The 27,566-nt window shown below is 40.2% G+C and overlaps 1 protein-coding gene across 15 annotated transcripts in view; it reads left to right on the top strand.

Moving 5' to 3' along the window:
* Positions 1-27,566, top strand: part of Plch1 (phospholipase C eta 1) — a 216,213-nt gene that overhangs the window by 71,732 nt on the left and 116,915 nt on the right. The window contains exon 1 of one of the 15 annotated variants that reach the window (XM_031373997.1): positions 9,948-9,960. The exons of the other annotated variants lie outside the window; for them this stretch is intronic. The gene's annotated coding sequence lies outside the window, so the exon portion shown is untranslated. Of the gene's footprint in view, positions 1-9,947; positions 9,961-27,566 lie in introns of those variants that run through there. 15 annotated transcript variants of the gene reach the window in all.

The following is a 27,566-nucleotide window of genomic DNA, read 5'->3' as shown; positions in this document are numbered from 1 at the left end:
TATAATACTTATTTTTATTCTTATAATATTTTATAAATTTTAAGGAATATGACAAAAAAGATATTGTAAGTATTGCAGGGGGGTCTATGGGAGGAGCAGTGGTACAAAAGGGGAACAAGAATGATTCAATTCTATTTAATTAAAATATGTTTTTAAATGTTAACAAATTCAGATAAATTGAAATCATGAAATTTTTCTCATCATAATGCAATAAAAGTTTAGGAAAAAAAGGAGACATTACAGATAAAATTTGATTAAAATTCATAAAATCTTCTAACCTTTTACAAGACAATAAACAATCAAGAATAAAATGTAAAGATAAACACAAATGATAATAAAGTATTATTTTTAATAATTAATATTAAAAAAAGAAACAGGATAGCAGGAAGAGGTATACCTCCTTAGAGGTAGAAATATCTCTCAACCTTTGTGAATTCCAGCTCTTCAGTTTAGCAGTGGATGCACTGTGGGTTTCCAGCCTTGCTGTGAGGGACCCACCGTGGGTAGCTAGCCAGAGAGCACCTTGACCTTAACACTGTTGTCATTTCAGTCTCAGACACCTTCCACTGCTGCCACACTCAGTACCTCCGAATGTTCTCCAAGAGTCAGCTCAGCTCAGTGAGAAAATGGGTTGGCAAAAGAAGCCGTAGGCTTCACAAATTCCTCTAGCTGGAGCATAGTTATGGGTCTGCTGGTTTGGGAATGTTTGACTTCATGTGTGGGCCTGTTAAGTGAAGACTGCCACATACAGTGAACAGCTTTTGTCATACAGGTGCGGATCCTTCAGCTAAAGATGTGTCCATTCTAGTGTGGATTTCCCATCTGTGGGTATAGGTAATGAGTCTAAATTAAAGAACTTTCCAAGTTAAATAATGGAGAGAACAGTGGGAACTTGATATACTAGTGTTGAACGAAGCAAAAGTTCCAACCTCTTCTTAAAAAGCTTACATGTGTGTCTCTCTCTGTGTATTACATAAGAGTGCAGATGCCCTAGGAGATCAGAGACTATGGCAATTCCACTAGGGCTGGAGTTATAGGTGATTGTGGATCACCTTATGTGCATACTGGGAATTGAACTCAGGTCCTCTGTAAGAACAGTGTGTACACTGTTAACAGCTGAGCCATATCTTCAGTTCCAGTTCCTTTTTCTTACTGATTGATGCTGAAGAGGCTCAGGAATGTATGGACATATCTTCTTTGGCATGTGTTCAGGAACTATAAGTGTATCTCCTGAGGTTAGATGGCTCTTTGGTTACTGAGACATTACCCATGATGAACTGGGAATGAAAATGTGTCTGGTGGCTTTCATAGCCATTGCTCTGGACACTTTAATAATGCTGAGATGCTTGGTTTCCAGTGACTGACGGTTGGTTATGTGACAGCTAGGTAATGATGCGACAGGCAGGGAGACAGTTTCACCTTTGTCTCTGAATAGGATACTGATTCTTTGAGCTTTCACTCATTTCCAGTAGCTAAGTTGGTTTTACAATCTGTTGGGTAATGATGTTTTTAAAGTAAGATTAACTTCTTAATTACAACTGAAGGGGAAGTCGTAACATTGAAATGTGATGGGTTTTGGCAGTCAGCCAGGGAGGAATAGTGCAGCTTAAGGTGTGATTACCTCTTTCTAGATTTGAAAAGTATCCTGATCTGTAAGTGTTATTTGAACACTGGCTCAGGATAAATTGAAGCAGTTGGATTGAAGGTTAATAGAAGTAGATCATAGCAATAAAATTAAAAAGGCTTAATATTTATGTGTTGTGTATGAAGGTATACTACTTGTGTGTGTTTGCTCATGGAGGCGAGAATGGTTGGGTTCCCTGGAGTTGGAGTTGCAGGTAGATGTGGGTGCTTGGAACTGAACTCAGTTCCTCTGCAAGTGCTATTAACCACTCAGCCATCTCTCTGACCCAGAAATAAGCTTATTTCATAGAAATTTTGCCTTCATTCTTTCTTGAAATGGAATCTCAAGATGGCCTTGAACGTGCAAAAGTAGCTGAGGATGACCTTGAACTTCTGTTCTTCTGGCTTCCACCTCCCAATTGCTGGATTATAGTTGCATACCACTATGACCAGCTGCAAATCTCATTTTTAGGGGATATTCTTTGCTATGTGAATAATTTATACTTTTCTGGGAAAGCTTATGGACAAAATGAGCAGTGAGAAGAGACTTCTCGGTAAGTACAGCTTCAAGTCTGATAATACAATAAATACTTCCTAAATAAATTGTTATTGCTAAGGTTACACTAATGCTCATTGGATGTTTCTAGTTCTAGCTTAGGATAGCTCCTTCCTGGTATTAAGTAGTTTTTTCACATATCCTTTCTAATCATTACTCAAGACTAGAGGAAGAAAGTCTGTGCACTTCCAGAGTGTTCTTGTGGGCGATTCACATTTCCTCAGTAACCTGTTCGGTGAACTCAGATTCCCTGAATGTCTTCCTGTGGTTTTGTTTTGTTTGTAGACTTCCCTGTTATGTTTTAAAGTCTGGAAAATATCTTTAGGCATCAAACTTAAGCAACCACAAGGCTGTCATTTGATTTCCTTCTCTCAGGAAATACAGTCATTAAGTCTTAAAACTATGGCTTCATTTATACCACCTAGTGTTTTCCTTTCAGGTGGGTTATTCTGTGGTGGTGGTGGTCATAGCAGAAGGCTTATTCCCTTGCTATTCTTATATGTTCATTTTTTCCTCCTGTGGACTTAAAGATTAGCTCTTTCAGCTACAGAGGAAATACTGTGTAAAAATGCATGCCATTGTTGTTTTTGCATCTGAGCTATTTCTCTTCCATTGTATCTTCTTTAGGTTAAGTAAGATGCTATCTTTGTATAAGAGGGATTTGTATGTGCACATGGGCAGAACTAGTCATTGATTTCTTCTTCTCTGCATTTTCCTGTGTAGTGCAGGAGATCAGACCTTTGGCAAAGGCAAGCACTGCCACTGAGCTTCAGCCCCAGGCCAATTTCAATTCTATTGAACTAAAGACTCCCAATGGCATTAAAATCTCGAAGACCCTTTTAGTATTTCTGGAGATAATTGCACAGTTTTCCTTTTGTATACGTGTCTAGTAAATAATTAATTGCATTAACAGGTTGCTCAGAGAAGAAACATCTTTATGTTTGGTAGAAATTTCACTAGTTGATGTGCTGGTATTCTCTGTGCTGTTGGAAAGTATGAATGCTTATATTTGTGTGTGTGTGCATATATACACACACCTAGCAGCAACATTCATGAGAAAGGTTTGTGTGTAGTTATCTCCTTTTCAGTCTGTTATGAAATCGAGAGAGGGTACCAGAATTATATTGGCTTCACAAAAAGGATGGCAGTTTATGCCTTTTTTAAGGCTCTGAAGTAATATGAATGACGTGTAAGTAGCTTAGGGGTCATCTATTCTCTGAAGATTTGATTGGATTCCCTCCATAAAAACACATTAGTTGGAAGCACTTTTATCTGGGAGGATAATAGTCTCCATTTCTCTGTCCTATGAAAATATTTCAAATACTCTTCATTGGAGTCAAAGAGGGAAATATTTTTTAAAAGATTATCCCTTTATTCAGACTTTCACTATATTTGAGTTTGTGAAAGATTATTCTTTTGGTATTTAAAATGTAACTTCTGTTTCAGTGCTCCATTTCTGTTAGGTTTGTGTTATTTTTAATTTCATACTTAGTTTGCTAATACCCCTTTTTCTACATTATTGGTTTTTCCCTCAAGAATATGAATTTCAATTTACTGAGTTATTTTACTTTGGCATTGTTGGTGTAGACTTTATTATTTGCATATTAAGTGAAAATTGTACTATTTTTTGAAAAGTATTTTTCTTGTTTTGATTGTGTGTATATGTGAGTATGGGAGGTGTGCATGTGATGTAGGTGCCCACAGAGGTCAGAGGATTTCCCTGGAACTAGAGTTACAGATGGTTGTGAGTTGTGAGCCAACTGATGTGGGGTGCTGGGAGTCAAACATGGTTCCTCTGGAGGAGTAGTATGTGCTCTTATCCTCTAACCCATCTCTTTGCCCCCAGGTTTTAGTATTCATGAGCCATGGTTATACCCTGGGTGTGTTCTACAAATGGTTTTATTTACTTTGTTTTGGTGGATGTTTAGAAAGATTGGGATTCAGGCCTCTCATACAGTATGACCACTCTGAAAGTGAAAGATTAATCCAATAAAGTAAAAATTCTGAAACACAAAGTGACTTAAGCTAAACATTTTAGTTGGAATCTGAAGGTGAATATTTTATAAACGAAGATCCCTAACAACCTTGTTAGTGGGTGGCCTTTCTGTAGATGCCTGGATGAAGGAATGAATTGAAGAGACGTAGAGGAATGCCGAGACACAGATGGTTTCCTCTGTCTCTGGTTTTGAGGAATTTTCTCTGTAAGGCATTATAGCATCATGGTGTAGAGACTAGTGATAGGGGAAGACTGTAGAGATGAAAATATTTTTAAAGAGACAGGGTTTTGCTATGTAGTTCCAGCTTGATTGTTCATAGGCATGAACATACTATTGCTATGTGTGGCACAGCCCTGAACTTCTTTCCGGGACCAAGGAATCCTTCTGCCTTAGTTATCTGAGGCACCGGAGCAACAGATGTCTACTGCGACATCTTAATTTTTTAATGAACTTCGAAGTCTTAGAGGGACTTCTGGTAATGTATTTGAAGACTGTTATGGATGATATGGTCAAAAGAAAATACATGGATGTAGGAGGACAGGAAGCAGGGCATGTAAGTAAAGATAAAAAGGTAAGTGCAAGAGGAACACATTGACCGGTAGCTGAAACCAGGAGCAGAGCTGTCATCTGAGTGGGAAGGATAGTGGGGGTTTGAGGAGAGAATGTATATAGAGGTATTTCCAATACCATGGGTGAATTGGGAATGGGAATGAGTGCTCATTTGAAAAGTGTGAAGATAAATGTGAACTGAATCTTGGTCCAATGTTTTGTACAGATGCAAAGATGTGGAGAATAGGAAGTAACCTGGGTAAGGGAGAATGGGGGTGAAGCTGAGTACATGTGTAAAATCATGGAGCCATTGCTAGTGGGGGCTGTAGGCTTGTGAACAGTTGAACAATGCCATTCTCTGGCTGATGAGATAGCTGAGGGATAGAGGAACTTACTGTCAAGCCTGATGACTTGGGTTTAACTTCAGGAATACACATGGGAGAAGGAGAGGACTGACTCAGAATTATCCTTTGACCTTCACAGGTGCAGTGTGGCACACGTTTTCAAATGTGTACACACATGCACACACACACACACACACACACACACACACACACGCACACACACACACCACACAAATGCCTGCATACACACACAAGTCTCACACACGTTCATTTAAAAAGAGAAAAAGGCAAAGAATGGATCTTCCCCATGGGGCTGGATAATTAGGATGCTGGAGGAAGGAAAAGAAAAACTAAAAAATGAGGTAGTAGTATTTTAGTAGAAACCTTGAAGTGGAGTCAGAGAGTGATACAGTTAACAGCAAGACTATTATTAAAGGTTTAGGGTGGGACCATTGAAGTGAGATGGAGCTGAGGGAAGCCATTTCATATGAAGTGGTAATGAAACAGCCAGAACATGAAGCATCACCCAATTCTGAATCAGCATCCCCAGGAATGAGGGTCAGTGAGAGGGGGAGCTGGCTCGTGAAATCAAATGAAATCAGTTATGTGGTTTGTAACTGCAGCAAGGCAAGGCGTAGTGGAAGATACCGTGGAGGATGCACCTTTGTTTTCAGGGGTGAGGAAAAGAGTGGTCTCCCAGCAGCAGCAGGGAAGCCACCTAAGTAAGATAAAACACTTGACACTTTCCTATACTGTACTAGCATTCCATAAATGATACATGGAGCCCAATGCTACAGTTTAGCAAATTAATAACCTTAAAATTACAAGACTGTGTTTAAAGTAGGCTTATGAAATATTAGTGCATTAAACAGGATCTCTAAAATAAAAATGGAATGGGTTTTTTGTTTGTTTTTTTGTTTGTTTTGTTTTCTAATCTGAGAGGGGATTCTAACCTGCTTTAACTGAGAGAGTGGATATCCTTTTATGATGCTGGAGAAGCCAGTGCTAATAATCTGGGCCCAGCCATGTATGATGGCACCTTCTTTTGTGCATCAGATAAATGGTACAAGACAGATATACATCAGTAGCATGCTCTCCACTGATCTGATCTGAGAATTTTAACACAGTGCTTTGTAGTCTACATGGTATAGCTGCTTGGCGGAGGTGGTAGCTTGACTGATTAAAGTTAACTGGCTTCCTACTGCTGTGACTCTCCTAGGGAAAATGAGAGGAGAGGTAGGGTAGGTCAAAAGCCAAATAAACCCTACCGTCTGACTTAGACTTTACTTTGTCCTCCTGCACACCCTGTCTAATTGATCATTGTGCTCAAGAAAGTCAAGCGAATAAGCTTGTTCTGGTTGCTTAACTGCATGGTTCCAAAGGCACCGAGGCACAATTTACATGTTTTTAGAGATTCCTGGAGAGCGAGCCTAGGAAGTTAGGATTTGAAATGAAAGCCAGGAGATACTTGGGGTTTCTTTTATTTTATTCAGGATAAAAATTTCATCTCTGAGAACAACCTCAGAGAAAATAATTGGAATATCTAATCTGCCTCTAAATAAAACTGTAAAAAGGTGGTAGGGGCTCCTCATATTAATGTTCATAAAAGGCTGGTGATGCTAAGTTCCTATCGAAACACAAAGTGGTCCAGAAGCAAATGGAATAGAAATAGAATGTGTTTGTTTCCCACTGTCCTTGCTTGGTAACATTAAACTCAGATATTTTTCATGTTATGATATTATTAAAATTATAATATTTGTGTGCACTTATTAGAACACTTAAGAGGCAGAAGCACGTGAAATAAAATCTAAAAGTTCACAGTCATATTCTTCCAGCCCCTGCCTGTGACTCCATGCTTTATAAATGCTCACAGTTGACATGTTGGTTTGTATCTTCCTTACTTCATGCACAGGCAGTTATACTGTACCTAAAATAAAAAAAAAGAAAACCAACATTGTCATATACTATGTTTGACTAACTCACCTTCCTTCCTCCCTTCCTTTCTTCCTTTCCTCCCTCCCTCCCTCCTTCTCTCCCCTCCCTCTCTCCCTCCCTCCCTCCCTTCCTTCCTTCTATGCACATCTATGCACACATCAGCCCTAACTTACAGAAGAATATTTTCAATGTGAAGATGCACACAACCCCCCCCATCCCCTTCAGATTTATAGGCTTTTCCCCCCAGATGTCATTGTTACACATTCAGCATGCCTTAGTTATCTGCAGTTCTTCTCTAGGGGTGGGGCCCCTTACAATTCCTGCTCCATATTAGCATGTGTGTTGCTGTTGTCCTTGTTCTGGGCTTGCTCAGGCAGCCATATTGTTGAAGTTATTATGGGTGAAGCTTCCCTGACATTTCTAGGAATGTCTCACAGCCCATTTCCTGTCCCCTCTTCAGTCTTTCTGTCCCCTCTTCTCGATGTTCCTTGAGCCTTATGTGTAGGGATGTAGGGATTGTGATGTAGATGTATCCGTAATCAGTTGTTCTCTGCCTTTGGATCAGTTGTGGTATTCTATAATGGTCTCCATCTGTTGCAAAGTGAAGCTTCTTTGATGAGGGGTCAGAGCTACATTCTCTGTGGGCATATGGCTAAGTATTTAGAATGCCGTTCAGCATTATGCTGTCTTAGTAAAATGACAGTAGTAGATTTTTTTCTAATTGGTGTTGATGCTCTTAAGTCTTTTCCATTCTTGTTTTATTTTTGTGTGTTTTTGGCTGGAGTATCTCACAGATTCTTCACTGAAGCTTTTCTTCATTTTTCTCATCATCAGAAGCATCATCATTAACACCATCATCACCATCATCACTACCACCACCACCATCATCACCATCATCATCATGTTCATCATTTTGCTTTTTATTCCAGGGCAGATCACTTTTCAGACATACTTAAGTTACACATCCTCCTCATCTCATCTTCTTACCTGGCATCTTCCTCTATAGTTACAAAGTATTGTCCTCTAGTGTGCACAGTCCCTGTACTACACTTTAACCTTAAAACCACAGGAGATATACTATCAAGCCAGCATGGGAAATCTGTAGATATTTTCAAAATTGCCAGTATTGCCATCTTAGTTTATTGCTTCTGCCTCAACAATGAATAATTTGTCCTTGGCCCTCAGCCCCTAAACTGACTTTTGTTAATGATAACAGATGCTCAGTTTCACCATTACATACCTTAAAGTGATAGCCTTTGTGAGCTTTTAGTTTACAAACCCTAAATGATATTCCAAGCTTTCAGCGAGCTCCTGTTTATGCTCATTCCATCTTCCATGTACTGGAGGCACATACTTCCCTATGGGAGAAGCTGGCTGGAGTTAAATGTGTCCTACTCCTCAGAACACTCATGCCAGGGGGCCTGAGTTATTTTTAATCAGGATATTATGCAGTTGTAGAGGGCAGTAGAGGGAAGACTGGAACTGCCAGCTGGGGGCTTCCTGGTGTCACCCTTCAGGCAGCTTCAGGCACATCTCTACATCAAGGTTCAAGACAGTTGCTTGAATCACGATCTGATGAGTGAATTCATGAGTACTACGGGTCTGTTCTAGTTGAATCTCTCCTTGTGAGCTCCTGGCTCCAACTGTCCTCTTAGCCCAATTCTTGCCTTCCTATACCACAGCCAGGAAGATCTTTACAAAAAAGGCCACCCTAGGGCTGGGCCTGTTGCTCAGTTGGCAGAATGCTTTTCTAACATGCATGAAGCCTCTGATGTCACCTCCAGCACCTCATAAACTGAGGTTGATGTCCCACACCTGTAGGCCCTTGTAAAGTAGAGACAGGAAGATCAGAAGTTCAGGGATATCCTTGGCTACAAAATGAGTTTGAGGCCAACCTGGGATAGAGGAGATCCTGTTTCAAATGTCAGCCAACCAACTGGCCAACCCAATATCAACAAATCAAAACAAAAACCCAGCTACTCAGGTAGACTCCCTGATTGGAAGGCTTCGGGGTTGGGAGGAGAGTTAGTTGCCTGGCTCAGTGGACCATCCCTTTCTCCTGCTCAGTCACAGCACTTTAGCATTGTTGGTGCCTGATAAGGGAATGTGAGGCCCTGAGTTTCTCCGGCTGTCTTTGGCCTCAGAGCACAGACGTCAGGGCACTTGTACAGAGAAGGCTGGGGGTGGTGGTCCATTATCATTTCCTTTGTCTTTCTGTCATGCTGGACGTTTTGGGGCCACTATGACAAATGTTATGACATCCCATTGCCTAATTTGCTGTTTTATATCACTCATGCCTGCCTAATGGAGACAGGCATTCTATCTTGCACATTCATTGTGATATCTTAGCATACAGTAATCACTCACTGTTTCATTGAAAAAAAAAAAAAAGAAAGACTGGCTGTGTCTGTGAATATTTGACACTTTGGAAATTTAGGTGTGAGCTGATCAGGCCTTTCTCCCTGCTGGAAGCCTTGCATTCACCCCAGTGGGGAGGTCTTTCTAAAGGGGAGAAACCTGCTGGGGAAAACACCAAAACCAGAAAGCTAGTATGCAGGCAGTTACCCTGCCCAGTAAGGGCTACATTCTCACAAGTTCTGTGCAAAGCTATCAGCATCATTTGGTGATGGTATTTCCATTCTTTATTGTATTTTATTTTATTTTATTTTATTTTTTTGTCTTGAGCCTGAGTTGGTGAAGCTGAAGCTGGTCAGTGAGAAATCTTTAGTACCACCCCATTGTTTCTCCCTGGGACTGGATATACTGAAATTTTAAAACTGTGACTAGAGGAGTCTTGGCTGCAGCCAGAGCTGAAGATTTTAACATACATACATTGTGCCCCCTTCCCCACTACCTCCAAGAGCCACATTTTCTTACCTTCAGGGTTTACGAGGAGAGCTCTGGTCAATGTTTTCATGTGTAGCAGTGTCAGGAACTAAGGAAGGGAAGCGTCCTGGTAAGTGTTGTATAGTCTCAACAGTGGCTCTTGATGCTGGGAAGTCCTTGCTGTGTACCTCCTGTGCCTTTAGACTTTTATTTTCAGATTCTCTAAAATATTTCATCCCAGATTTTAAAGAAATTTTAATTTTTATTTACTGTTTGAAAGGCTTTTGAAGAAATTATAGTTTTACAGTAAGGGTGTGGCATAGATTTAAGTGTTTGCCAGGCATTAACTAAAATCTTTCCACAGCAAAGTCTGTCTGGGTGTGTTCACCTGGGGCCTCTGTACACTGGCTTTTCCTAAGCTCTCTCTGTTTGTTCTTTTGTTCTGCCTGGTCTCCTAAATTGACTGCTTTGTTGACGTGCTAAGAAAATGTAATTTCCTGTTACTTGTGTCTTTTGATCTATGTAAAAGATTCCTAATTTGGAAGAACAAACTAAAGGGAATGTGTGTGGGCTTGATAGAGCTGTCCCCAGGAATATTTTTATTAGGATGCTGTTGAGTGAGACAGTCACAGGTCTTTCATCCTGAAACTGTTAAGGTGCATGTAGGGAGTCCTTTAAACAGAGGACAGATGCTTGTTTTTATGGCAATGGAGTGCATTCATTTTGTATTTTGACTCTTAGGTTAAGATTTCATGCATTTATTATTAGCTATGCTTTTTACATCTCCAGCCTACTGAATAGGAAAAGCACCATGTGTTTGGCCCTGGGTAATACAGTATTTATGCAGAATTGTTTGATTCTGTGGGAGAAGAGCTAGAAATCAAGAATGGAGGTGATAGGTAGTCTCATACAGCCTCAAATCATGTCTCTAGATCAGTATTTGCTTCTTCTGTTGGCACATCTGTTAGACTTGAGTCACCAAGGCTGGCCCGCATCCAAGTCGGGGTGGACTCTTCTCAGGGAAGGGCGTCAGAGAATTTGTAGACATATTTTAAAGCCACTGTAGATAGACTCATTGCTTCACTGAGATATTTTATCAAAAATCAGCCTAGCAACATAAAAGCCAGGAGTATCACAGATTTATGACAGAGAGAGAGAGAGAGAGAAAGAGAGAGAGAGAGAGAGAGAGAGAGAGAGAGAGAAAGAGAGAGAAAAAGAGAGAGTCACAAAGAGAGACACAGTGAGACACAGAGAGACACAGAGAGAGACATAGACATAGAGATGGCCAGAGAAAGAGGGGAGAGAGATGGAGAGCATATGAATGAATATGGAGCTGACTAGCAAGGAGGGGTTTGCTCAGTGCTGCTGAAGGGTTTCTATTCCTGTCTTAGTCCCTTGTTCTCCAGCCTTGGTGACTTTACCCTCCTCCAGGTTTTGTGGAGGGTGATCAAGATAAAAAGGAAGCTAGTATTAGAAAGATAGTTGTATCAAGAATTTTGAGGTAACTCTGAAAATGGAGGTGCAACTTCACATACCATTAAAAGGTAAGTTGACCATTTTTAAAAGATTTGAGCATGAGGATGCAAGGACTGGAGTTCCAAGTTGGGAAGATCTGGGCTGGGGAGGGGAGAAATAAGGAAGGGCAACAAGTGTCTAGGATGTCATTTAACAGGCTTCATGACAGAAGCAGTGTGTAGCAGCGAGAATGGAGACATTTGGTGACTTGCAGATACTGGTTGGGCCATGGTTGGTGGTAGATTACCTATGTGGATGGGAGAACGATGTCTAAATGATGGTTTCTTTTATTTTTCATGCTTTATTTTATTTTTTAATTTTTAATTTTTATTTGGAGCCTGGATGGATGATGTGGTGGTCTGAATATGCTTGGCCCACAGAAAGTAGCAGTATTAGGAGGTGTGGCAATGTTGGAGTAGGTGTGGCCTTATTGGAGGATGTGTGTCACTGTAGGGGTGGGCCTTGAGGTCCTCTTCTCAAGCTCCGCCCAGTGTGGAAAGGGTGCTTCCCCCTGACTGCCTGCAGAAGAGAGTTTCCTTCTGGCTGCCCTGGGATCAAAATGTAGAACTCTGAGTTTCTTCTCCAGCACCATGTCTATCTGTACACTGCCATGCTTCCTGCCATGAGGATAATAGACTGAACCCCCGCCCCCCCCCAAACTGTAAGCCAGACCCAATTAAATGTTGTTCTTTATGAGTTGCCTTGGTCATGGTATCTCTTACAGCAATGAAAACCCTAAATAAGACAGATGGCCTTTACCATGGTTGGCCAACTCCAAGGGATAGCAAAGCTGTCATGTAAGCCAACTTTTCACATGCAAGCTCTGTGTGGCCTGCCCATCTCTGCTCAGGCAGAACCATTTACAGGAGTCCTGCTGACCCACTGCTGCCACAATGACTTGGGCTCGATTTTAAATATTTGTTTTCATTTATTAGTGTGTCTCTGTGTAGGTGCCCTGAGAGGACAGAAGAGGGTGTCAGATCCCCTGGAGACAGTTATAGGTGGTTGTGAACAACCCCCAAAAAATGCTGGAAACAAAATTCTGTCATCTAGAAGAGCAGAAAGCACTGTTAACTGTTGATGGCTCTCTGTCTTGCCATTTCTCCACTCACCTACCCCAAGACAAGACAGTGTCCTGTCTTGTAGCCTTGTCTGGCTTAAAAACCACTATGTACACCACATTAGGCTGTTTTTTAATTCACAGTGATCCTCCTGGATCACAGCTTTCTGAGAGCTGGAGTAATAGGCATATTTTGATGTACCATGTTCAGGTTTAATATTAAAAGGTAGAGCCTATTCATGCCAATAGAAAAGGAACTATTTGGATATATTTTTTCTTTTTCCAATATGAAATAATTGAATATATATATATATATATATATATATATATGCATTAGTGATTTCTATATTACTTTAATAAAATACCTGAAGCAATTGACTTATAAAGAGAAAAAGTTTAGGTTGATGCAAAATTCTGAAGGTTTCAGACTTTGATTAAGGGAGCACATTGTGACAAAAGTATTATGCATTGGGGAAATTGACTACAGGGTACCTCACAGCCATCTGTGATTCTTGTATCAGAAATACACTTCCCTCTCTGGTTGCTACAGGTACTAGTCATGCCTTTGGTATATATCTACACACATGCAAAACATACACCCATACACATAAAATAAAATTTATCTGAAGGAGGGAAAAAAGAAAACATACTGCAAAACAAAATAAGCTTGGGAGGTGATTTTTAGGATTTCATGGTATGGGAGCTACTGTAGCAGGGACATGTCATTTCCTTTTATGCTCATGGAGGTCTAAACACCGTGGAGAGGGTTCTTGTGTAGGCAAAGGTCTCTACAGGCATCCCTCACACTGCCCGACAGTTTGCACTGAGGATGTATGTGTGTTAGGTATCCCTCATACTGCCTAACAGTTTGCACTGAGGATGTATGTGTATGTGTGTTCTGTTTGGTGTCTGTTGCCTGGGATACCTTATCTCAGCAGTTTGTTCTTGTCACCTGAAGCTTTATTTCCTTGAACCAGAGAATAAGAGCCTTTGGTCTGTTTTCTACATCCAGTTCTGATCTCCCACTTACTTAAAAAGCTTGAATACTTTTTAAAAAGTGGGGTGTCGTGGTGGGGTTTTTAGGAATGAAGTTAGCCTGGAAGACTAACTAAACTGATTTAGAAAAACTTTTCAGATTCCATCTAAGGGCTTTACACGAATCATGCTTGAGCTGCATTTTCAGAAAATAAATATTGAGTGAGCCAAAATTAGGGGAGGAAGTAAAAAACTGCTTGAGTTGCTCCAAATACCCACAATACAAATTACAAAAAATTGATGCTCCTGGGTGAATATTCTCATATTCTTTTCTTAAATTTCTGTTAACTGTTTTTACTTGGAATATTCTTCTGCCAGGACACCAAATTAGCAGCTAACTGTGTTTGGCTGCTCGCCATGTCAGTATTTTGGCCAGTTGATGCACTGTAAGTATATGATGATCTTACGTATATATGTTTTTTTTTTTTTTTTTTTTTTTTTTTTTTTTTTTTTTTTAAGAGCAGAGTTATGGCACACAAAGAATGTGGTGGCTAGCTAACTATTGTTCTCTCCTTGTGTGCACTGATGGTTTGTTCTGGCGCCGGTAGGACTTCTTGCAATCCTTAATTAGGACAGAGAACAACTCCAGGTGCCTCTGGATTTGTGTATTGACTATCATTTGACACGGGAAGTCTTGAGCGTGTAAATGCGTGTATAATTGCATTTTTAAATCTTTCTGTTATAGAATTTAGAAACCAATAGAAATACTGTGTATTAGTCTAGAACAGTGGTTCTCAGCCTATGGGTCATGACCCCCTTTGGGGGTCGCTTATAAGATATCCTGTATGTCAGATATTTACAATTCATAACAGTAGCAAAGTTGCAGTTATGAAGTAGCAATGAAAATAATTTTATGGTTGGGGATCATCACAAATGAGGAACTGTATTAAAGGGTAGAGACTGTAGGAAGGTTGATCTAGAGGGATAGAAATAACAGGAAATATGCTGTTTCTTTTTGTCTGTTTGAGACAGGGTCTCACTATTTAGCTCAGACTGGCCTCTAACTTAACTACCTCAGCCTCCTGAGTGTTGGGACTACAAGCACATGCCAGGTCACTTCCCTGACTCCAGTTCTTCTTCTTTTATCTTGTTTTAATCTGTTTTAAATGATTCTTTCTTAGTGTAAAAACAATGACTTTCTTTATGACACTTTTTACTCATATATATCATTGTTTCCCCTTCTTCTTCCCCCAAAGAGCTGGCTCTATTTTTTATAATAAAAATAGTGATGTGTGGAGATATAGTGTGAGATATAAAGTGAGATTTTTAACATGTATGCAAGTTGAGATTTGTTATAAAGAATAAACTCACATGATAATAGGCTGAGAAGTCCTATGATCTGTTAGGCAGGCTGGAGACCTAGGGAAGCTAGTGGTGTAATTTCCAGTCTACTCCCAACGGTCCCGAGAACCAGGATACTGATCATGTGAGTACCAAGGGCAAGTATTAGCTCAGCTCAAGCGATTAGCAAGCTAGTTTAATATGCACCTATTTCTTTGTTCTGTGTGGACCCTCAGCAGATTGGAAAGCACTCAACTGCCATCAGGGGGCAATGTGCTTCACTAGAATTTTCAACTAGATATATGGCTATCCTGTGGCCCACTCAGGCTGAGATATAAAGTTCATCATTGAAGAGGAGCCTTTTAGGATTCATTCAATGAGTGCAATGGTTCAGACAACATGGAACAAATCAACAAATGATCTTGAGTGGATTTTGCTCTAACACCTGCTTTGGGAAATAAAGTATATATGCTAGATCCTGTACCACTACTTATGGGCTAGGAACTTTAACTTACTTGTGTCTCTGTATCTTCTCATCATAATATACTGATAGTAATATAGTGATGGTACATATATATAGTGGTACATATCTCATCTGGGTGTTTGGTTTTTGAAATACTCCCAGCATACCCTGTACTATCATGAAAGAATTGTGAATACACACTAATGACTGGTATTATTACTGTATTACTGCTTTTACTGCTCTTGAAATAGACAAAAATTACTCTTGACCCATTGAGAAATCTATATATCTATATCTATATCTATATCTATATCTATATCTATATCTATATCTCCACCTTCAGTCATTGGTGACTGTTTTCTGGTCTAGTATTTAATAAATTAATGATTAAATGAAATTATTCTCTCTCTCTTCTCCTTTCTTCACCTCTTTTCCTCTCCCTCCTCCCTTTCCTATCTCATTTCTAGTATTTGAGGGCTTCGTATGAATTCTAAATTGGCAGAATCAAAAAACCCCAACCTTGAGTTTTGGTGAGGACCTCGTCAGCTTACAGAGTCATACACAAAATAGACCAAGGATATTTGGGGGGTATTTGAGTCTGTTACACACAGAGAAATATTAGGGTAAACATTTAAGTCTGAGGAAAAATACGGATCATGCTTGAATTGTCAATATTATCAGTTAAGAAAACAAGTGGCTAAATGTCGGGGCTGGGAAAGTAATTTTAAAGGCATTTGTTTTGCAGTTTCTGTTTTAGGTAAAAATCAGTTTTGAAATACAAAATCTCTTTTATTTAGTGTGTGTTTATGTCCTTGGAATCAAACTGAAGTTATACATAGAGCCCTCTTGCCTAATTGAAATTCAGTTTTAAGCATGTTTTCCAAGGAACATGTCAGATATGTGCTTTAGGAGTTGTATTAAAGTTGTTTTTCTTATTGCAAGGCCTTGATGGTCTCTTTAAACTTCTAACCAGTACCTTTCCTTCTAGCTTCCTATTCAACCATACCTGGAAGTGTAGAACGACCCCAATTGTAAAAGATTTAGAAAGAGTTTCCGATATTACTTCTTGGCCTTTGGGATTACATCAAGTATAGAAAGCTTTGCTGGAATTAGTGAAGTGTTGATGCCTCATGGATTCACTTGTTGGGATTTGCTAAGAGATTCATGCAAGGACCCATCAGATTTCAGATGCTGGAACAGAGCAGCAGAGTGCCATCTCCATTCTCCAGGACAGTACTCTTCTATGGCTCTGCTGACTACTAGAAATGTGATAGCAGCCTAATCTCATGTCTGGTCTCATTGATTTAATTGCATAATCATGGAGTTTTGTTATTTTTAGGCTAGAATTCTAGTATCTCATTGATGGTGACAAAAAGAATGCTCATGTATTATTTAAATGCTGTATAAAATAAGCCATTTGGAAAAGAACTAGCTCATCTGCTTCAATTCTGCTGGTGGCCAATGTTCTATCTTAACAGTGACACAATCCAGGACTACGAGAGTTGAGTTACCACACCAGTCTTCTGGTTGCAGTCTTGCTCCATTCCATCCTATTCTCTACTCAGTCAGGGTGCTGTTGCTACAACAGTAATCTCATCGTGGGCCATCATGGGTCACCCTCTTCTGTGGCATGCAGAGTCCTTGAAAGAGGTCCAGACGATCACACTTTCTCCCTCTCCCATTTAGAGCTCTGCTCTACTCTACCATTTTATTACTCAGATAGCTTCAATAATGAGTCATCTCCAGGCTTCAAAGAGGCTGGAAGTAGATTCTGAGCTCCAGCTCTGAACCTTGTGCTCTCCCTCATCTGCCTCATTCCTCTTTTCTGCAGATGCCTTTTGCTTTGACTGGCTTGGAGATGGCTACCCACAGCTCCCTGGTTTATATGTCTTTCATACAACTGATCATCAGAGACAGAGATTAATTTTACAGGGCAAACACACTTTCATAGGATAGTTAATGTGATGGACAAGAATAAGATTTGCCCCCTGCTTGGCAATGGTGGCACATGCCTTTAATCCAGCACTTGAGAGGCAGAGGCAGACAGATCTCTGAGTTCGAGGCCAGCCTGGTCTACAGAGTGCTTTCCAGGACAGCCAGGGCTATACAGAGAAACCCTTTCTCAAAAAACAAAACAAAACAACAATAACAAAAAAACCCCAAAAAACCAAAAAACCAAAAAACAAACAAAAAAACCCAAACAACAACGACAACAAAAAGATTTGCCCCCTGCAATTAGTTTAAACCTCACGGATGACCTGGGGTGGTAGGCACTAACTGTGAGAACAGCCTATAGTTTTTCAAGGTACCTTAGTATATTTTCTGTTGCAATAACAAAGTACCTGAAGCAAGGTATAACAATAAGATATCAAAGCTAGGTACTTACAATAACTCTTGATTTGGATACTAGTTGGAGTTTCTTGGCAGATGTCATAACAGAGGCTGGAGTACATTCAAAAGAGATCTCATGGCAAGATACCTAGAGAAAGGGAGAGACCTGGCTTGCTCTTCTATAAATAACCCACAGTGACAGGGATTATTCTCTCTCATTGGTGATGATTTCAGTTACCAGGTCATCTTTTCATAGCTCTTAGTGGCTCTGGCATTTCAACACCTTCATCACAAGAGGAGCTGGGCTAAATCCAAATGGATCCTTGAGCAACGTACTAGCACCATAGCACATAGGATGCTCCTCTAGACATCCATGCTTGGCTCACTTCCCCTGTGCTGATGCTGTCCTCACCAAAGGTCCTTCCTCTTGCTTAGGTACCGTGATCCCAGGTGTCTTCAATAGGCTTGTACTGGCATCTTCGGTGACAAAGATGCTTTGCTTATGGGAAGCTTAATGCAGCCAAGAATTTTTCAGCTCAGTGGTGTATTATACAGACTTCCCATTTCTGTTCATTTGTTTAATAAATATTTATTAATTACTTAGGTCATTTGAGAATATTATAAAATACATGTGGTATGCTATGGCGTATCATTTCAAAGTTGAATTTAAGTTTTTAGAAACGTTATGTTAAGTATTTAAGTGTCAGTTACTAGCTTTTACTATGTAGGGGTGGAGTCATTGATCTCTCCTGTGTTGGGCGAGGGTGTAAAGGGTCCTTTGTTCATTAATATCTTCTCCCAGACTTTGTTCCCATATCATGGCAGGCAGTCATCCACTTTAGTCATTTGCCTGTATGTATTCAGCAATTTTATTGATTCGAGTTAGAAGCAACTAACTAGGAGGATAGTCATGCTGGAAAAATAGAAATTTTCCAATATCAGTGTTGCATGACATTGTGTTTTTCATTAATTCAATAACAAGAGACAGATTTTGAGTAATCCGGGAAGCTGGAGGCCGTAAGATTATGAACATGGCAGCATGCCCAAATAGTTTCTAGAGTTGGAGGTGGCTCAAAGTTCAGGACTTCACAAATAAATAATCACATGCAGAAGGAAAAAGTAGAAAGGTCATTGTGTAAATCCAAGATGAAGTCCCAGCTGGCTGCTTCAGGAAAAGGAGGGATAAGCTTTGTGAGCAAAGCCACCTGTGCTCCATGCCTATATTGTATGTTGCAGTGTCTAAAAGGGTTTTGTCTCTGTTTCCTGTTTGCTTAAATTCAGATCCTTGTGGGGAGTGATACCAGAGGGGAGCATGTGAGTTCATGTGGCACTTAAAACTATGGAGGGGTGGAGTCATTGATCTCTCCTGTGTTGGGCGAGGGTGTAAAGGAGACTCTTTCAGAGAGGCCTTTAGGAGAACATATGTGCTGAGTACATGAAACAACTTTTTTCTTTTGTTGTAAAGAATGCCATATACTTGACACTATATTTTTAAAATATATTTTAATTATTATTGTTTATTTATCTACATATGAGTATGTTTATTTATGAGGTCAGTCGGGGCCATTAGATCCCCTGGAACTAGAACTACAGGTAGTTGTATATTATGGGTTGTTGGAACCCACAGCTGCCTAATGCGGGTCCTGGGAATTGAACTCATGTCCTATGCAAGAACTATATGTGTTCTTAACCACTGAGCCATCTCTCCAGCCCCAGTATATTTTTACGATGGAGTATGTAAGGATCACTTGGAGAGCTGAACCGTGACAAAAGTGAAGTAAAGAGAAGTAACACAATCTACCAACAAATGCCACCCATAAGGCTCAGAAAGTGTTTTGATTGGATAAGTGTTTTGACAGGACACTATGTTCTCTTTGAGTCCTTTGTTCCCCACCCCTCTGCTTCGTAGTGCTCTCAGGGAAGTCTGTCTTTCATGAGAAAGAATATATGTTAAAAATCTCATTCAAGGTCCCAGTTTGGTGGATCTTTCAAAGTGGAGTGTTGTCTTTAAAGTGGGTGATTTGAAAGGTTACTTAAAGTCCACTGAATTCCCAGAAGTAGATGTGTGGAAATTTTGACATGCAATAACTGCTGCAAAGGTAATCTGATCTTCAGAAATATCCTGGCTTTTATTGTGGAGAAGTATAGGGGTTAATGCGATCCATTGTCTAAAGAGCAAAAATGATGAGATAGACATAAGACTACTCACCAAACACATCTTCATACCTTTGGAGTAAAAGTGCTAATTGTACATAGGTAACATTTTCTCATTTGAAGGATATACTATGGACACTGGATCTACTCCTTACCAAAGTGACATTTTGCTTATCCTAAGGAATCTTATCTTCTTAAACCAGGAAAGAACTTAGCATGTTCTAATCTGCTTCTGGACATTGTTTTGACATTTTAAATTTCTAGTCTACAACAGACTGATATTTTTGTATAATACAATTAAAATTGATTATTATAGGTGACTCAAGGCATAAAAATACAAGCTTCATTTTCTTTTCTTTGTTCTTTCTTTTTTAAAACTTTTTATTGGTTATTTTATTTATTTAAATTTCAAATGTTATCCCCATCCCAGTTTCACCTCCACAAACCTCTTATCCCCTTCCCTCCCTCCTGCTTCTATGAGGATGCTCCCTACCACCACCCACCCCCAACTCCCAGCTCACTGCCCTAGCATTCCCCTACACTGGGACATCTAGCCTTCACAGGACCAAGCGCCTCTTCTCCTATTGATGCCAGATAAGGCCATCCTCTGCTACATATGCAGCTGGAGCTATGGGTCCCTCCATGTGTATTCTTTACACATGTGTTGGTGGTTTAAACCCTGGGAGCTCTGGGGGAGGAAGGTCTAGTTGGTTGATATTGTTGTTCTTCTATGGGTTGCAAACCCCTTCAGCTCCTTTAATCCTTCCACTATCTTCTCCATTGGGGTCCCCATGCTCAGTACAATGGTTGGCTGCAAGCATCTGCTTCTGTATTGATCAGGCTTTGGCAGAACCTCTCAGAAGATAGCTATATCAGGCTCCTGCCAGCAAACACTTCTTATCATCAGCATCTTTCTTTCTTTCTTTCTTTCTTTCTTTCTTTCTTTCTTTCTTTCTTTCTTTCTTTCTTTCTTTCTTTCCTTTTTAATAGATAGGATCTTACTATGTAGTTCAGGGTGGCCTCAAACTCAAAGACCTGCCTCCCAAGTGCTGAGATTAAAGTTATACACAAGACCCTCAACTTTTATTTAATCAAGCACATGTAAAATTGGTCGTTCAAATTGTTGGGAAAGAATCTAGATTATTGGAAGGCATTTCTACCCACCGAAAGAGAAATCTACTTTTCTGGCCTAAGATGTGTCATGAATAGTTTACAGACTGGCAGATATCCTGGGATTATACTTTGAGATAAACATGTATTTAAGAAAAATAAAACCATTTGAAAAACATTTCCAAAATTTTATCTTGATCTATATGTACACTTTCTTAATAACAATAAAACATGTGCTTCATCTCATCACCTAACAGAGTCCTAATGGGCTTCTCCTCTTCCAGGAAAGCATGGGTTATGTGCGTAATCCTTGAAATCATGATTCATTATTATAGTTCCCTGATGATGCTTGATATAGCGAGGGCCAGGTGGCAATTAGACAGGAAGGTTTAGTGTTTGGGATGTTTTCTTTGCTCTGACACATGGGGCAATGAAATGAACATAGTCTAAGATTCCCACAACCACAGTCTTAGGGTGACCACAGTAGAAAGATGAAGAGTGGAGATTTAAAAATAAATATTTATCTTCATTTTATGTGTGTGTTGCTTGCATTGTATGGATATGTGCCATGAATGTGCTGTAGCTATGCAGGCTAGAAGAAGCAATCGGATCCCCTGGAACTGGAATTGGAGGTGGTCATGAGCCACCATGTGGCTGCTGGAACCCTAGTCCATGCCCTCTGCAAGTGCAGTAGGTGCTGTTAACTGAGCTCTCTCTCCATACCCAAGAAAAGTTGAATTTTTAGTGAATTTTTGAAGTGTTAAATACACCAACTGTCTACCTGTAGTGAGAATTATGGTTTCTTCAAAAACACAGAAATGTTATGGGATTATGTTTTTGTTCTAATCCCAGCTGTGAAATATAGGGCTGCTTCAGATTGTCCACAGCAGCAGACTATGACTTGCCTCGTGCTTTAGGAGGGACATGATTTTGCTAGCTGCAGGTAGCTTCCCAAGTGTGTGATGTTTATAATTCTAGGGACTCTTGAGAGAGCTAGAGCCCTGAGAGGACCTACAGCCTCTGCTGATCCTCCTGCTATTGCTGTTGCTGGTGACGGGTGGCTAGTGGCTGGTCGAAAGTTGGTTAATGGTTGGAGGTATCCTAACAACAAAGATCAAAATTAGCCAAAGGAAGTCGATACCCTGAATCAGCAGGAAGTAGTCTAACCATATTGACGTGCCCTTTCCCTTCTAAGCCTTTGTCTCCTACCCAGTGGTGGAGGGTTGGAAAGGGTAAGGGTAGAGAAGGGTGGTAGAAATAGGAACCCATACAGTAGCCAAAAGTCAAGCAGCATCTGATTGCCTGCTTAACTTTCCATTCTGTAGTGTAAGAAATTCTTCCTTATGTTAGCCATGTGTAGTATTTTTCTCTTTATTGTACCCTAGAACATCTTTACAGTAACCTGCCAATTAATATATACAATACTTTAGAGTTCAGACTCTAAAGAAACTCAGTAATAGTAATATTCATAATCAGTTGATTATGAATCAATTTATCATGCAATATTCTACCCCAAAGGGTGGGTTTTCATCAGTGACAGCTAACTTTATGCCTAGAAACAGAAAACCTATTAAGCGGTAAGCTGTTTTGTAGACTTTGTTCTGCTCGCCAACTGTTTAAGAAATCACACTTATTGTGAAACAAGGTATATTACAGTTGTAAAGAGTTCGGTTTTGAGATGTTAGGCAATTCTAACTTTTGCCATGTTGCAGGTCAAGTCAAGTCTGAGTTTGTTTGAGTGTTGAAGGGAAGTGCAGTATACATAATCCCCCCAGTTCACTGCAGAATTTGGATCATCAATAACTGCTGGAGGCTGTGACTGAGGGATTGCATGTTTTGTTTTCTCCTGAGCACTGTGTTCTCAGCCTTTAAAGTTCATGGAAACGTGCAAACAGATGGAGATGGAAGCTGTAGGGTTTGAGAAGTAATATACCTAGGGAATGCCTACTAGACATCAGAGGAATTGGAGTGTATGGGAAGAAAATGGGAAGGAGAGAAGCGATATGGGCCAAATAAAGCCATTTTAATGTAGCTGGCAATGTAGCTGCGGAGAGTTCTTTATTTTATATCCTCCCCCCCCCCTCTCTCTCTCTCTCTCTCTCTCTATCTATCTATCTATCTATCTCTCTCTCTCTGTGTGTGTGTGTGTGTGTGTGTGTGGTGTGTGAGTGTGTGTACCAAAAGAAAGCATTGGATCCCCTGGAGCTGGAGTCACAAACAGTTGTGAGCTGTCTGGATTGAGTTTGGGAAACTGAACTCAGGTCCTCTAGAAAAAGCAGCAAATGATCTTAAAAGCTGAACTATTTCTCCAGCCTAGGATTTTGTTTTTTAATTATTAATTAATAGCATTTTAAGGGTCTGTACCATCATGTCTGGTGTATTAACCTAAGTACACTTTCTTCCTTCCATCCCTTCCTTTTACTGGTAAATATTTTGTGTAGTGGTCTAAATATAACAACTTAACATTCCTACCCCTTTTAATTTATAAGACACAGTGATGTTACCTATGTTCACATTTGAATATTACATACATTCACAATGTTGCACAACTACCACAGAAACTCTCCAGTGAATTTTGGGATCCCTGAATATAGAGAGTTCTCACCTCAAGCCCTAGGAACCTCTAATCTGCCTTCTCTCTTAATGGATTCCCTATTGTAGAAATCCCATGTGAATGGAATTTTATGTGGCATCTTATCTGGCTTCTTTTACTTAGCATCTTGTTTCCAAAGTTGTCCATGTGATGGCACATAGTTGTGGCTGAATAGCTCCAGTTATATGGATAGCCTAGACTGTGTGTGTATGTCTGTGTGTGTATGCATATGTGTGCAGATACATGTAGAAGCCAGAGGACCACCTTGGTATCATTTTATAGGTGCTGTCTCCTTTATTTTTTGCAACAGCGTCTCTCATGGGCCTGGAGATTATTAACCAGACAAGTCCAGCTGGTCAACAATCCCTTGGCATCTAACTGCCTCTACACTTTATTGCTGGGAATAAAACTACATGCCACAATTCCCGACTTCTCTTAACTGAGTGGCCACCTCACCAGCATGCCTGGCTTTCTCTATGTGGATTCTGGGGCTTGGACACAGGTCTATATGCATGCAAGGCAAGCTTGTTAGACTTAACTATCTCTCAAGGCTCAAGCCCATGGTTTTGAAACATATTTATTGGTTGAATGTTATTTGAGTTACATTTACTTTTGGCCATTGTTGACTAGCTCAGGGCTTGTCTTAATGGTAATTCTCCATCCTTTCTGCCTGGAGGAGTCCTTGTTTTCCTGCTATTTTGTTCAGCAGCCAGTACTACTCCTCACTGTTGGTCCTTGCAACCTGTAGCCCCATCATTCCAAGTTTCTCTCCACTTGAGCCTCACACAGCAGGACTGCTGATGATAATTTTGACTTGGCTCTGGCTGGAGCGAAGAGACTTAACAGTGCTACCTTGGACATTCTTATTCTTACTCCATGTTTGGCATTTGTACGTGGGTCAGTTGAGCACATCTGCTCTTCACTTACAAGGCTAGCATAACAGATTAGTGTAGCACACTGCATATTTATTGGTTGGACGGTGTGCTTGTTAATCTTGATTGTAAATCTGATTGGGCTAAGAAATGCCTAGGAGACTGGTACAACACATTTTTGCATGTGTCTGTGAGAGTGTTCCCAGAGAGAATTCATTGAAGGCAAATAGAGATAGACAATAAAAACAAGAGATTAGTTGTCTCTTTGTGCGTGGTATAGTATATGTATTTGTAAATACAATATTATGGATAATTATGAATTATAATTATATAAAATACTTTATAGACACATCAATCAAACTGCAGATAACAAGTGTTGAGAAAAAGTGAAACAGTGAAGGAAATGTGAACAAATTAAACTATTTCAAGGAACATAGTACCGGGCTTAATGAGATAGACATCTTGAAACCAAAAGTCCAAATATGATTAAATGTCTTTCTTTCTTTATACACTTTGATGATTTTGACACATAGTCTTGCTGTGTGTAGCTCAGGCTGACCTTCAATTTGCAATCCTTTTGTTTCAGCCTCCTAAGTGCTAGGATTGCTGGTATGCATCCTTAACTTCCAGGCCATTTAGAATGCTTGGCCTCATAGGGTAGATACGTGTTTGGACTCTAATGTGTTAGAGAAAGCGTGCCCTGAACGCTGAGCTGCGGTGTGAGCAGTCACTTCTCAGCAAAGGTGACTTCCTGCATTCTACTGACACTTCTATTCCTTTAGTGACCTCAGCAGAAGTGAAGAATAAGAGGGAAACCAAACAGTTTGTCACAGCAAGGGGAAGAAAAAACCGTGTCTTAAAGAAGCCACCAGCCTGTCCGGCAGTGTGAGCAGTATAGAGAAACAGGGTTTTTATTTTTCAGGAAAGAAACATTTTGATGTTTCTGTGTCTCAAGTGCAATATTAACTGGAGGGCAGTCTTTGGGTCTGACAAGTTGCAAGTGAGCCTTCTATTGATATAAAAATCTGGTTTCTTCTATAACACAATTTCCATGAGCACACAGTATTACAGGTCTTCTGCAGACAACTGTTATCCACAAACCAGAATAGAATGTTTACAAAGCTTTTCCTGGACTGTGAGTATAGCTCTGTAATTTTTGCCTAGTTGGATCTAGGGGTAGTAAGGGGTGGGAGAGCACTGAGTTCAGTCATAAGTTACCGACACATGGACACACACACACACACACACACACACACACACACACACACAGAGAGAGAAAAGAGAGAATAAGAATAAAGACATTAATCTCCCATTAAAAATTGGTATGTGAGCCAGGCCTGGTGGCACACACCCTGTACTTGGAGACAGAAGCAGGGGAGTCTCTGAGTTCAAGGCCATCTTACATAGCAAGACCCTGTCTCAAACAAAAACAAAACAACAAAATGTCAGGAATTATTTTGTGTAGGATCTTCCTTTTTAAGCCTTTAAAAATCACTGTGCTAGAGTGTTTAAAGGCGCCTACATGGACATGGCTTTACAGAGATATCATTAGATCGATTTAAGCCTGGTCATCTTAATACAGAATAGAAGGCAGACAAGCGTATTTTAAAAAGTGCATTTTGAACTGGGAAACAGGTAATCCCAGAAGATAAGCTGCTTTGCAGCTGATTTGTTCATGGATACAATGATGGCTGCAGAGCCAATGAGTACTTGATTCAGCTTTCTGACTGATTCCCCATCTGGATAGCAGCACAGTGGCCAATGTGGAGAAGACTCAACCTTTTGTTGAGAGGCAGTCCAGGGTACATTGTGGGTGAGAGTGGCTTGGAATCTGTGACTAGAATCAATTATTTTGCGGAGATTTTACTTTTGGCTCTTGGGTAGCTGGAGTAACTAACCAGCATTCAAGAATACCTCAGGTCAGACACTTGTTGGCATAGCCCTACTGAGCCATGTCTACTTCTGGCAGCCGATGGCCACTGTGGCACTGCTCTAGATGATTGATTCATGCTGCCAAGTCTGACTGGAGCTTGAAACCAAGCACTGCAAGAAGACTGCTCTAGTTGGAATGTATTTTCAGTTGGACTCGCTGATTGGTTTTGATCCGCCCTGGGTATTTGGAAACAGGGTTCTTCTGATCACTATTCACCTAGGAATAGACTTGGGGTGATCAGCTGTGATCGGAAGGCCACAGATGCTTCTGTGCGGTCACCAGAAGTTCCCTCTCCTATTAGAATATCACTGCCTTGCAAAGAGCAGATGTTTTCTGGGATTCAAGAAAGGACAGATCTAACAAGGCTTTTAAACATCCAGGTTGGGATTGTGCTGATAGGCTATGATGGATGTCTCAATTGCCTTTGCTCCACTGGAAGAAAGAGAGCTCTGATTACAGCACTTAACAGAGTCTAGGGTAATGAGGCAGTTGTAGAAATTCAAAAGAAACAGAGACCTAGTTGTCCTGTGAATAAGTCCCCAGGGAAACCACCATGTGGACTAAGGGTGGGACTGTGTGGAATGGTCTGGTGATCCAGGGCAGTGAGAGCTGGAGTCCTGGCAGAGCTTGTCCATCCCCTGGGTGTCGTTACAGCAACTTCTGCTCCATGGGATGCAGTGTGTTTTAACATAGCATGCTGGAGTGTGGCAGTGACCTTAGCACTGCCAGCCTGGGGCTGCTGGCAAGTCACCAGAAGATCACAGCTTTGCAATTGATGGTTTGATGAAGGACTGTGTTTTTAAGAATTTATCAAAATTCCCAGAATTGCTTTCTGTATTACGTAATGTTCCAACTTCAAGTCAGGTAAAGGTGACCCAAAGGTGGACCAATTTGACTTTAATAAAAATTTGGGTCAGAATTTTGGGGTTATGTAAATGACTTTTATAAGTAAGGCAGAAAATTTTCCTCTAAGATGAAAATTTTGAAGTAGTGTTTATTAATGAGTAATAAAATAATATTTTAAATTCAAAAATTTTTCCTAAGCAAGCTGAAATATTTTGATGTTTGGCTATGAAATCAATCTCCCTCTACCCCTACCCCTACCCTCACATGGCTTCTTGATTTTTGAGAAAAGTCTCACATAGGCTATGTTGGCCTAGAACTTACATAGTTGAAGGTGACCTTGAATTCCTGTATTTTCCCTGCCTCCACTTCTCAAGTGCGAACATAATGTATATTCCCTATCATACCAGATTTAAATTTCTTTTTTAGTTTTCATTGCATATGGACAATATCATATTGGAAGATTATAAAAGTAATATTTTAAATTAAAACACTTGTTTATTAAATATATGTATATAACCAAGTAAGAAGCAAATAAAAGATATG

Source organism: Mastomys coucha, unplaced genomic scaffold (assembly GCF_008632895.1).
Source record: "Mastomys coucha isolate ucsf_1 unplaced genomic scaffold, UCSF_Mcou_1 pScaffold16, whole genome shotgun sequence".
Lineage (NCBI taxonomy): Eukaryota > Metazoa > Chordata > Mammalia > Rodentia > Muridae > Mastomys > Mastomys coucha.
This window is presented reverse-complemented; position numbering and strand designations above follow the sequence as displayed.